This window comes from Eptesicus fuscus, chromosome 15 (genome assembly GCF_027574615.1).
Source record: "Eptesicus fuscus isolate TK198812 chromosome 15, DD_ASM_mEF_20220401, whole genome shotgun sequence".
Lineage (NCBI taxonomy): Eukaryota > Metazoa > Chordata > Mammalia > Chiroptera > Vespertilionidae > Eptesicus > Eptesicus fuscus.
The window spans coordinates 76,600,357-76,612,371 of NC_072487.1; the positions used below are offsets into that span (position 1 = coordinate 76,600,357).

The 12,015-nt window shown below is 49.1% G+C and overlaps 1 protein-coding gene across 2 annotated transcripts in view; it reads right to left on the reverse strand.

Moving 5' to 3' along the window:
- The window catches only part of SETX (senataxin), a 58,377-nt gene extending 52,181 nt beyond the window's left edge, over positions 1 to 6,196 (reverse strand). For both annotated transcript variants that reach the window (XM_054726913.1, XM_054726912.1), the window contains exons 1-3: positions 6,126 to 6,196; positions 5,737 to 5,845; positions 4,354 to 4,453 (exon numbers count right to left, since the gene is read on the reverse strand). The gene's annotated coding sequence lies outside the window, so the exon portion shown is untranslated. The remainder of the gene's footprint in view (positions 1 to 4,353; positions 4,454 to 5,736; positions 5,846 to 6,125) is intronic.
- Positions 6,197 to 12,015: the final 5,819 nt, after the last annotated feature.

Genomic DNA, 12,015 nt, shown 5'->3' on the forward strand with positions numbered 1-12,015 from the left:
ACTCCCGCCCCCTGCGCCTCTCAACGGCCAGATCCGTGACCGCTGAGGGGGCCTACCGCGGACACCCGGCTGCGCCTCTCAATGGCAGGGTAGCCAGGTGTCTGCGGCAGCCCCCCTCAGCAGCCGTTGAGAGGCACAGGGGGCGGAAGTCCCACCCCCTGCGTCTCTCAACAACAGGGTAGCCCCCCTCAGCGGCTGTGGACCATCAAAAGTGGGGGAGCTGGGTGCCTGTCTGCTCCGGCACCAGGCCTTTCAGAAGCCTCCGCTGAGCCGGAGGCTTCTGAAAGGCCTGGTGCACCAGCGGACAGGCACCCAGCTCCACCGCGAAAAGCGAAAGCGTGTAGGGGACTCTACACGTGCATGATTTAATCATGCACTGGGTCTCTAGTATATAATAAACGGCTAATATGCTAAGTGTCTGGTCGTCCATTCTACAAATCAAAGCGTAATATGCAAATGATATGCTAAGGCTACTCAACTGCTCGCTATGACGTGCACTGACCATCAGGGGGCAGATGCTCTGATTGGCAGGTTAGTTTGCTGCTGGGGTCTGGCCAATTGGGACTGAGTTAGATGGGCTATACACACCCTGGAGCCGTGGAGCCCTTCTGCAGTCCCTCCCCAACTAGCCAACCTCCCATGTCTCTCCCCGGCCCGGACTGTGCACCTGTGGGGTTCCTCGGCCTGGCCTGTTCCCTCTCGCAATCTGGGACCCCTCAGGGGATGTCAGAGAGCCGGTTTCAGCCTGATCCGGCAGGCCAGTCCAAGGGACCCCAGTGGTGCATGAATTTGTGCAATGGGCCTCTAATACAAGGTATAGATATAGATATAGATATATAGATATAGATATATAGGTTTATATAGATATTTATCTCAGAGAGGAAGGGAGAGGGAGAGAGAAACATCAATAATGAGAATCATTGATAGGCTGCCTCCTGCACACCCCCCACTGGGGATCGAGCCTGAAACCCCAGGCATGTGCCTTGATGGGAAATCAAACCATGGTTCATAGGTCGACCCTCAACCACTGAACCATGCTGCTGGGAGCCAGTTCTTGAAAATAAATTCACTTTTTAGAAAAATTCCTTACTTCCTTCTTACATCCATGATTAAAGATTTATACATAAATGTGTACTTATAATCAAATACATGTATTTGCCTTAGGAATTTTTTGAATTTATTAAGTATTAATTGTGTACTTTCTTCATGCTCCTAAAAATAATTTAGGGCAGCTTTTAATATTTAAGTACGACATATAAAAAAGGACATTTAAAAAGATTTAAAAAGAGATAGCAATCCAAACTTATGTAAAAGAAATTTAATTTCACTAAGTCCTAAACTAGGAGCTTCCTGAAAAGCTGAGCAAAAAGATAGCACGATGAGGTACAGGCCTCATTTGAAAAACAGAGAAAGTATGCTAGCTCAGCTGGAGAGTCCCGCCCCTTTCCTGGCACTGATTCTAATCCCTTACATTTGATTAGTGCCCACACCTTGTCCAGGGGGCTGCAAACTAGGGACACCAAGTAACACTGAATATCATTCGTTTCTGCAGAATTTAAAATCATTTTATTTAAAGCAGAGTTTCTTGTATCTGAAAGGCCATCACAGCACCAGGAAGTTGAAAATCTGCAGAAGCTATTTTTCTGGTGATCTAATTCAACATGCAGAGTGAATTCATATTCAAGAATAGAAAGTGAAACTTAAGAGGGCTCTCAAACAATCCATTATTTTGAGCATGACTTGACAGGGAAAACTGAAACTTGGAAAAAATTAAGGGACTGAAGTAAAACAATAACTCTGTCATAACATGTTAACAGAGCAGTCAGTAAGACAACCCTTCCATTAAGAAAATGACGGAGCCTGCTCTTTATTTCCCTCACTCGGAGAGCTAGGCTACTTCCACTCAAAAGCAGGCCTTTTCTCCAAGTACACGGGCGTTACTCCCATGTAACAGATAAGCACCATGGGATCTACAATACACAGAGAATGGTGCAGCAGGGCATGTCAACAAGAAACATGCCTCTGTGCTTCCTCTCAGCTGGCCATGTGTGTAATCATGGCCCCAAATGTGAATCATCACTGTCCTGACAGGAAGCCCTGCAAATTCCGAATAGGACACAGGGTCATTTCCCTCGGTAGATCATGAATCCTGTGAAGTTTCTGCCCAACTCAGTTCTGAAAGTCAGTTGTGTTAATTTCATGGTATTTTTTAACTGCTTGGAACCATTACTGAACCACAGAATCAAGCTGTAGGACAAAAAAACACACCCCAAGCATCAAAAAGAGCTGATGTCATGCTGTCTACCTGGTACAGTGATGTGTCGATCACACAGGACGCTTCACCAGAGGCGTAGCTGTAACTTTCCAGAGATTTACTCTGGGGATATCATTTCTCCTATCAGCTAGCCAGAATCTTCAAATAACAACCACTTTCTTCTCTTTCCCACCTAAACTTACTGGGGAAAATCATCTAGATTCATTTCTTCAGCTCCTCGGCCCTCTGGTTCCTACCCTTCCTCTGACTAAGTGTTTCCACAGACAGAAGCCCTTCACAATCTGTTTTCCCAAATCAGGTAGGTTCCTGACTCCTCGAAAGCATATGCAAATGCTGGCCACGGGGTGGGAAGCAGGCAAAGTGGGATGAATGGGGAGGGAAAGGGACTTCCTTTGGGTGAACCCATGATGCAGATGCTGTGTTACTGAGTTGTACACTTGAGACCTGTATAGTTTTTTTTGTGTGTTTTTTTTTAATATATTTTATTGATTTTTTAGAGAGGAAAGGAGAGGGATAGAGAGCTAGAAACATCGATCAGAGAGGAACATCGATCAGCTGCCTCCTGCACGCCCCCTACTGGGGATGTGCCCGCAACCAAGGTACATGCCCTTGACTGGAATCGAACCTGGGACCTTTCAGTCCGCAGGCCGACGCTCTATCCACTGAGCCAAACCGGTTTTGGCAAGACCTGTATAGTTTTAACACATATCATCCCAATAAATTCAATTTTTAAAAATTAAATTTAAAAAAAGAATGTGGACAATAAAATGTTACTTATGCAGATTAAATTCTTAAATGTGCAAAAGAAAATACTGGCCATGGATTCCTTAGCTAAGACAACACGATTCTCCTTTCAGTTCTGAGTCTCCTTCACAATCTCCTCCTCCTTCTGCCTCTGTAAGCTTCCGTTTCCAGGGGTGCCCTCAGGACTCGAACCTCATTGAGTATCCTCCTTCTGGGTGACCTAACTCAAACCACAGCTTCAACTACTCCTATTTTGAAGTTTCCCAAAGACTGAGAATGTACGTAAAACTCTTAATGCGATGCTTAACTATAGTTCAGCTACTCAATAAATGCTAGCCTAGCCTAGAAGTCCACAAAGATATAGTCAATATCCAACTGCACAGTGATCTCTACTCACCTGCCAGGCACCTCAAAGTAAACAGAACAAGAATAAAGTCCTTCCCTTAAATACAGTATTTTCTATATTCCTGGCATCACCATCCTTTAGTTTTCAAACCACTAACCTGGGAATTACCCTGTCCTCTCCCTTAGCCCCCATCTCTCTGAGTTCCAAAGAGTCCACCTCCTCAGGTACATCTGACCTTTACTCTCCGTGAGACTGCCAGCGCCTGACTTGAACACATTCTCATTACCTGTCTGGATTACAGAAGAAGCCTAAATGGGATTCGTCTGTCTCTTGTTTTGATCCACCACCAATTCTTCCTCCAAATGCTGCCAAAGGGCAAGAAAGCAGCGGGACTTTGAAAGTCTTGGGATCAACCTCAAACTTCTGAGCTCAGACACAAGGCCCTGCCTCATCTGGCTGCAGCATCACCTCCTGCCATGCCAAACCCTCACCTGCTCTCCCGAAAATGCTTCCTGGTGTTTGGCGTTCCCTGCCTTTATGAAGCTCATCCATCTGCCTTGAGCACCCACCCTTCACACTCTTCCCTGGTTCTTAACCCTGAAAGTACATCAAACTCACCAAAGAAACTAAAAAAAAGGTGTGTGTGTGTGGGGGGGGGGGGGGCAGATGATACTACTGATAAAATTCAGATGAAATTTTTTCAAAGAATTCCATCAGTGATTTTTGACAGAAAGCCAGATCTGAGAACTATCCATGTGCAACCAACCCATCCCTGAGTGTCGTCATATCTGGGGCTTGTCTGACCCATACTCCCCCTTCTTCTCCATCATCTCAGGACTCTGTATGTGTCTATCACTTCACTTCCACGCTGGGCTGAGCTGTTATTCTCAGCAATTCTGAATCTGCAGGGCAAGGACCTCTTCTGTTTAATCACTTTTCCTTTTGGCACATATTAGGTGACTGAAAAAACTTCTTAAAAAGTAAGTACCTGGGCTAATGGCTTACAGAGATGGGAGCCTCTCCGTCGAGATTCCTGGGTGAGGATTTTCTTTCATATATACCCAGACTCGGGTCTCAAAAGAACATTTCTGAAATAAAAGAAAAAGTAAAAAGCTGTTAAGCAGTTTACACTATCTTATTTGAGTTTCACATCAGTCCTATGAAGTGGATCCAGAAGTTCCGTTTGATGAAAAAGCTCACGCTCACAGATTAGACACCTTGCCTGTGGGCACACAAATACTGTAGAAATGATGCAACTGCGATTCTGCCTCCACGGGGGCGGGGCGGGGGACTCATTTCCCTGGGACTGGCCCCACTCACAGCAGCTGGGCCGTCTGTCAAAAGTTCCCCAGATGAGCAAACGCAGGTATGATCAGCCCGGGGGATCGTCAGTCACTAACTCATCTCTCACTTTAAACGTCAAACTGTTCCTTCTAACCCAAGGGTTCTTTGCCTGGTTCCCTCTGGACCATGCCAACCTTTCCACGTGAAGTGGGGTGGGCAGGCAAAGCTCCTTTGCTGCCAATTGAAGAACAGGTGGAGCAGGAACCACTAGGGAGAAGCACTCTCTCCGACGGGACAGTCTGCGGAGCAGGAGAAAAGCAGGGGCGTCCAGAGGACCCAGGCTTTCTGCAGCTAGACCCTCCCCCCTTGCACCCCGGAGGACACTACGCAAAGCCCGGACGATTCCGCACTGTAGACGCGGGAAAGGGAGGAGAAGGGGGTCCCAGCGCCCGGGACCCCGGGGTGCAGGAGACAGCAGGGGACTATCCACCAGACACCACGTGGGTGCTCCCGCCAGCAGCGCCGCGACCCTCCTCCGGCCACCGCGCTCGCGCCGCCCCTCCCCCCGCCCGCCAGCCCGCCCGGACCCCACGCGCCGCGACGGTTATCCCACCCGGCCCCGCGCACACCGGCCGCGCACGGGCCCACGTGTGCGACCCCGAGCCGCCGCTCTCCTCACCCCGCCTGGCCTCGCCTCGGCCGCTAGCCCACCTCCATGCCGCCGCTCCACAGGCTGGCGAGGGCGGAAGTGTCGGCTGCACCCCGCCACCCAACCCAACCCACCGGCGCGGCGAGCGAAGGTCCGGCCCCCGCGCGCCGCCCGCCGGCCGCAAGCCCCGCCCCCGCCGCCACTTTGTTTTGGTGCGCGAGGGGCGGGGCGTGGGGAGGGACGCGCCGTGCTTGGCCCGGCGACACAGATACCTAGCGCCGGCGTCACTTCCGGGATGCGGGGCAGACCAATCGGGAGCGCCCGCGCGGTGGGGGCGGAGCTAGCGGCCGAGGAGGGCACGCGGCCCTGCCCACGACTTCCTCGCCCGGAGGGAGGACGCGGCGCGCCTCCCCAGGGCCCCGTGGACCCGGCGCCTACCTTCTGCTTCCCGCCGTCCTTTTCCGTTCCCGACGCCTCAGGTGCTGCCGGAGGGAGAGCCGCGGGCCGCGAAGGAATTGTCCCCCTTCTTTACAGTTCCGTTAAAGACCTAATATGCAATCGACATGCCGTTGGAGGAACAGCTGTACTTGGGATTACAGAAAAAGGATGCATTCAGGACTGCCAATTCGGGGGAGCGCGGATACTTTGTATTTCAGAGGAAGGGTGCGTTCAAGGACCGCAGAGAAACAACACGAGCACCACAGGACAACCACAACCGGAAAGCCTCCCGCGTGTTTTTTAACACCTGCTACTGGGATGGCTGCTGAGGAACCGCCGCCGGCCTTGACTCTAACGAGGCAGAAGGACAAATAGTTACCAATACTGACCAGCGCTGCGAAGGAAAGGGGCCGCGATGGGCTCCTCAGGCAGGTTGGGCGACGGTCTTACCCAGGCGAACCTCAACCGAAGACTGAGGAGCGGGCAGCTGAGAACAGGGAGGAAAGGTTCCAGTGAGGGGGCGTGGCTGAGAGGAGGACCGTTATGCTAATGTGGTGACCGTTATGCCAATCTGACGACCGTTATGCTAATGTGGTGACCGATATGCTAATCTGACCACCGTTATGCTAATGTGGTGACCGTTATGCTAATCTGATGACCGTTATGCTAATGTGGTGACCGTTATGCTGGTTTGCCAGGCTGGCCCTGGACCTGAGAGCACGAGGCGAAAACCGTTAACCTCCCCGCTTCTAGGTGTTTCCACTCCGGGGAAGAGGGGGGCCCGTATTCCGTGGACGTGTTCAAATGAGAGCGTTAGGAAATTGCTTCCAACGAGAAGGCATTCTGAGTTGTACATGCAACGCATCCCTTTTAGACGGTATGTCTATGTAAGGCTCTGAAAAAAAACACACCTGGATGGCTATCGACAATAAACATTAAAAGATGAGGTGGCAAGAGAAGAGCCTCCTGAACCTCTGATTCCCTAGGTGAGCGTTTCCACGCGCGTCCTGGCAGCGTTCGTGGCAGCGGATGAGAGGAGGTTACGGAGCGCCCAGCTGCTGGCCAGGGTGGGCAGCAGTACCACCCTGAGTGCTGCCAGAGGGCCTTCCCTGGAGACATGCAAATCCAGGAACACAGCCGAATGTTAGGTCGAACGTCTTCATGTTTAGTAACGTGCCTGTGTTTATAACAGTCGGTCATAAAATACGATTTTTGGTTTTTCTAAGGAAAGCGCCCATGAGGGCGAAGAGTGCCCGGGCCCACGGAGGGCAGCCTTTCGTCTTGCCCCTGAGCCCCCGGGCCTCCTAACTTCACATCGGTGTCGACGCTGCAAGTGATACGTTAAGCTTCACGTGCTTTTTAACGGAATGCATTTTCCTGAAAGTCGCTTTTTACGCTCCACATCATGTCCCAGGATTGACGCAAGGTACAGTCAGGAGTTGTCGAGCCCGAAGCTTAAACGATTTGAGGATGTGCTTAAAACGACTGCAATAAAATGTCTGAGTGCAAAATTGGAAATAAAATCAGTATTTATCTGGAATGAATGGCACCAATTACACTTTTTAAATTAAAAAACCTTCCACAAATATTTTAAAAATCCAGACCCCCCCCAAACACACACACACACACACACACACACACACACTATATATATATATATATATATATATATATATATATATATATATATATATGCTGCAAACACAACTCTATAAAAGTTACATATTTTGGCTTCATCTACCTCAACAATAAGGTTGAAGATCATTTTTTACAGGAAACACAATGATAATTCTTTTCTCCAGCAAGGCTGATAAAATTTTATTGAGTTTATAAAAGCTTCTTCCACATTAATGATTTTGTTCGGCCATGTCATATACATTTTTAGGGTTGCCAAATTAAAGAAAAATTCGATCTCTTCCCCACATCTGAGCTGGAAGATGTCAGAGCACATACAGCTTCTGGCGTTGTGGCCAAACCTCAACCGTTCGAATCATGACACCTTATTACCAGGTTGTCATGTTTAGATCCATGCTGTGCGTGTTATATGTCCGGATTTCATGTCAAAATTCCAGTCCTTTTCCCCGTTTGATCACTCCTCATCGTTAACTTGGATTATCAACCATTTCTTTCCCCATTTGAAATGGTTCCCTTCTAATGCATTGCTGAGGTTTTTGTTATACTTTCTATTGATTTCATCATCATCCATCCTCACTTTGGCTTCAGAGTCCACATTCTATAATTTGCCCAATAAAATACAATTATGCCCGATAAAATACACCCACGCACCCCCGCCCTCTGGATGCTCCTTCCTTTGTCCGACGGGAAGGCGGGAGGCCCACAGCTGCCGCCTGTGTCCGCCAAGCACTGTTACTGCGGAGTGGGATGTCGGGAAGGAGTAACCCCACGATTTGTAGTTGATTTTACTCACCTGGTGGCTGCTGGTGGTTTCACGTTTTCTGCTCCTCAGAAGAACGAGCTGTTCCGAACATGACTGGCCGCATCTTTTAATGGATGTGCATTTCCATTCACTTGGATTCGTAGCCAGGAGCGGAATTTCCGCATTCCGGGAGGCGTGTGTCTCACATCCCGAGGACTTGCCGTTTCCCAAAGGGCTTCTGGCATCTGAAATCCCCGGCAGCCTTGTCAACACTTCCCGTTGTGAATGGTTTACATTGCGGGCATCCCCGTGGATTAAACGTGTACCTCGTGTGTATTTCCTCGACAGCGAATGCTGTGGAACATCTAGTCATGTGCTTATTGGGAATTAGTATATCTTTTATGTGACTCTCTTCTAAAAGGACTCACCGGACTCCTGACCTACAGGACTGCAAGGCAATAATTGCGTGTGGTTTTAAGCCACTAAATTTGTAGTAATTTACATCAGCATGGAATTTTAATATAGATTTGTTTAAAATTTTTAATTCTGGCCCTGGCCGGTGGGTGGCTCCGTTGGAGCATCGTCCGCCCTGTGCAACGAAAGGTGGTGGGTTCGATTTCTGGTCAGAATACGTACCTTTCAGGTTCAATCCCCAGTCAGGACTGGTATGGGAGGCAACCAATCAATGTTTCTCACTCTCTCTCAAAATCAATAAAAACATATTCTCAGGTGAGGATTAAATTTTTTTTTAAATTCTGTTTGCCACTGATATAGACATGGGATTGATTTTTGTATATTGATCTGGTCTCTAGCAACTTCACTCAACTGCAATGCATTCACTATAGATCTTTTGGGTTTCCTCCATTCACAATCAAACCATCCGTGACTAGGGCAGTTTTAGGTCTTCATTTCCAGTCCATGTGGGTCTACTTTCATTTTTTTTTTTTAATATATTTTATTGATTTTTACAGAGAGGAAGAGAGAGGGATAGAGAGCTAGAAACATCGATGAGAGAGAAACATCGATCAGCTGCCTCCTGCACGCCCCCTACTGGGGATGTGCCCGCAACCAAGGTACATGCCCTTGACCGGGAATTGAACCCGGGACCCTTCAGTCCGCAGGCCGATGCTCTATCCACGGAGCCACACCAGCCAGGGCCATGTGGGTCTACTTTCATTTCTTGCTTGACTGCACTGACAGTAATGCTGAGAAGTGCTCCTCAATCTCAAAGTTTCACTTTTAAAAGGAAGTTTGCAGGTTTTCCAGGTACTCTTTCTCAGGCTGGGGAAGTGGCTCTCAGTTTTTATGGGATGGATTTGGAATTCATCAAATGCAAATAGTTTTTATTCTTTGTTAACATAGTGGATTATACTGATGGGTTTCCTTTTTTTCCCCTTAAAAAGTTTTTTATACTGAAACAAACTCATAGACACAGAGGCTGGTGGTTGCCAAAGGGGAAGGAGAGAAGGAGGGGGTGGGTGAAAAGGTGAAGAGGTTAAGAAGTACAGATTGGCAGTTACAGTAGTCACAGGGAAGAAATTAAAGCATCAGAAATATAGTCAATAATATTGTAATAACTGTGCATGCTGCCAGGTGGGTCCTAGAAATATGGGGGAGGGGGAACACTTTGTAAAGTATATGATTGTCTAACCATGATGCTGTACACCTGAAACCAATACAAAATAAAATAAGAAAAAGTTGTTTTTTAAAAAAATATCTATATTTTTATTGATTTCAGAGAGGGAGAGGAGAGAGAGATAGAAACATCAAGGATAAGATAGAATCATTGATTGGCTGCCTCCTGTACGCCCCCTACTGGGGATCGAGCCCACAACCCAGGCATGTGCCCTTGACCGGAATCAAACTCAGGACCCTTCAATCTGCAGGCCGACGCTCTATCCACTCAGTCAAACCAGCCGGGGCAAGAACAATTTTTTGTGTGGGGTGAGGGGAGCAGGGGCCTGAGAGAGGATTGGGAAGCTAAGCGATGGGAGACTGTGTGCAATCTTTGTAGACACTGTGCCAAACATTCCCCCAAATGCAGTGGGAAACCACGTCAAGGTTGCCAAAGAGGGCGGTAATGGGAGTGATGTCGCAGCTGTGGGGAGTCCAGATTGGAGAAGGGCTGATGCGTAACCGGCAGGATCTGTGCAATTCAGACAGGATGCTGCCTGAGGCCCCGGGAGAGGCGGTGGAGGCAGACGGAGTCCAGCGGGTGTTTGCTCAGGGACTGGATGTGGGGGTACCAGGGAGAAGAGGCAGCCTTGAGAAAGGGGGTACCGGCTGAGATGAGAAAGCCTTGAGTCGTGTGGGGACTAAAATGTTGTAACAAGTTGGACTTGAAACGTAAGACACCTAAATGCAGATGGCAAGTGGGCAGATGCCTCTGAGCCTGCGACTCTGGCTGTAGCCACCCACCTGGGAGCCGTCAGCAGGGACTTTTTGTTTGAAGGCATCGGAGCACGTGAAGAGGCCCCCAAAGCAGCCCCAGGGGGCAAGAACACCTAGAAGTTGGGGGGAAGAATCAGCAAAGGATCAAATTCTCTGATCTAACGTCAGGGGCCAGGCTGCAGGGCTCAGGCAGAGGGAATGAGCGTGTAGTGGGAGAAACAAGTGTATTGGGGGTACATTTACCTGCTTGGTGGAGGACAGGGGAATCGATCCCTGATGGCTTTAGTGTTCTGAGTCATGAATAGGGCAGAGGAGGGGTGTGGGAGGGGGAATGTTTACAACAGCTGATGTCAGGAAAAGAAAAGCAAGCCTAGCCCGGCTGGTGTGGCTCAGTGGTTGAGCATCAACCTATGAACCAGGAGGTCGCAGTTCAATTCCAGTCAGGGCACATGCCCCGGTTACAGGCTCGATCCCATGTAGGGCATGCATGAGGCAGCCCATCAATGATTCTCCCTCATCATGGATGTTTTTCTCTCTCTCCCTCTCCCTTCCTCTCTGAATCAATAAAATATGTATGTTAAAAAGGGAAAGAAAAGCAAGCCTACAAGACACTTAAAGCCAGCTCCTTTGGTAACGTCATGTGTCCATTTGAGGTTTACAGTCATTAAAGTGAAGCCAGCCAGCTGAGCTGTGTGACTTCCTTCTAGGAATACAGAGCTTTTGGGGCAGGTAGGAGGCAGGGGGAAGGGCTCACCAGGTTTGGGGCCTTGAACAGACAAGTGTCAGAGAGAGGGTGGAGAGCGGAGGGTGTGCAGGGAGAGGGATTGTAACAATGGACTCTGGCCACTGGCTAGGCGGGGAGTGGGCTGGTGTGTTGCTTGTGGAGGCTGAAGAACTGTGACTGTGGTGTGGCTTTCAGGAGATGACCTGGAGATGGTGCTCAGAACGTGTTGGGTTGGGCAGCCTTTGAGAAAACAGGCGCCAAATCTCACTGCTCACTGCTGCATCTTAGCTCATTGTGCGTGATCAACATGCTGGCAGGTTCAGCGGGTTAGCCCAGGACTAGCCGCCACTGCTTGCTGCTCCCTGGTTGCAAGTCTCATGGGGACCCTCAGCGTTTTGGGGGCAGGGGGAATGGCACAGGCGTCCTCTGGGAGGGAGAGCGCCCCTTTTTTAACCTCCTTTCCACTGCAGAGTCCTGGCCTCTGTGTTGCATAACGAAGTCTGTAAATGAAGATCAATAGCTAAAAAGCATGCTTATGGAAAGGGTCACATGACCAGGAACTGGGCCAAGAACTGAAATAACGCCAAGTCAAGATTGTTGTGCCTTGGTCTTGTTTCTTCTGAGATAGGTTTCTTTTCCCCTCTTTACCGCAGTTGACTTCCTGCATCCTCTTCTCCTCCCGAGTACAGGAAGTACTTGCGCTTCCTCCTCCGCCCTTTCACCCTCTAATCGGGGGTTGTCTGTTTCATAGATAACAAACAAACCCGTATCTCTAGTGGCTTTTTCT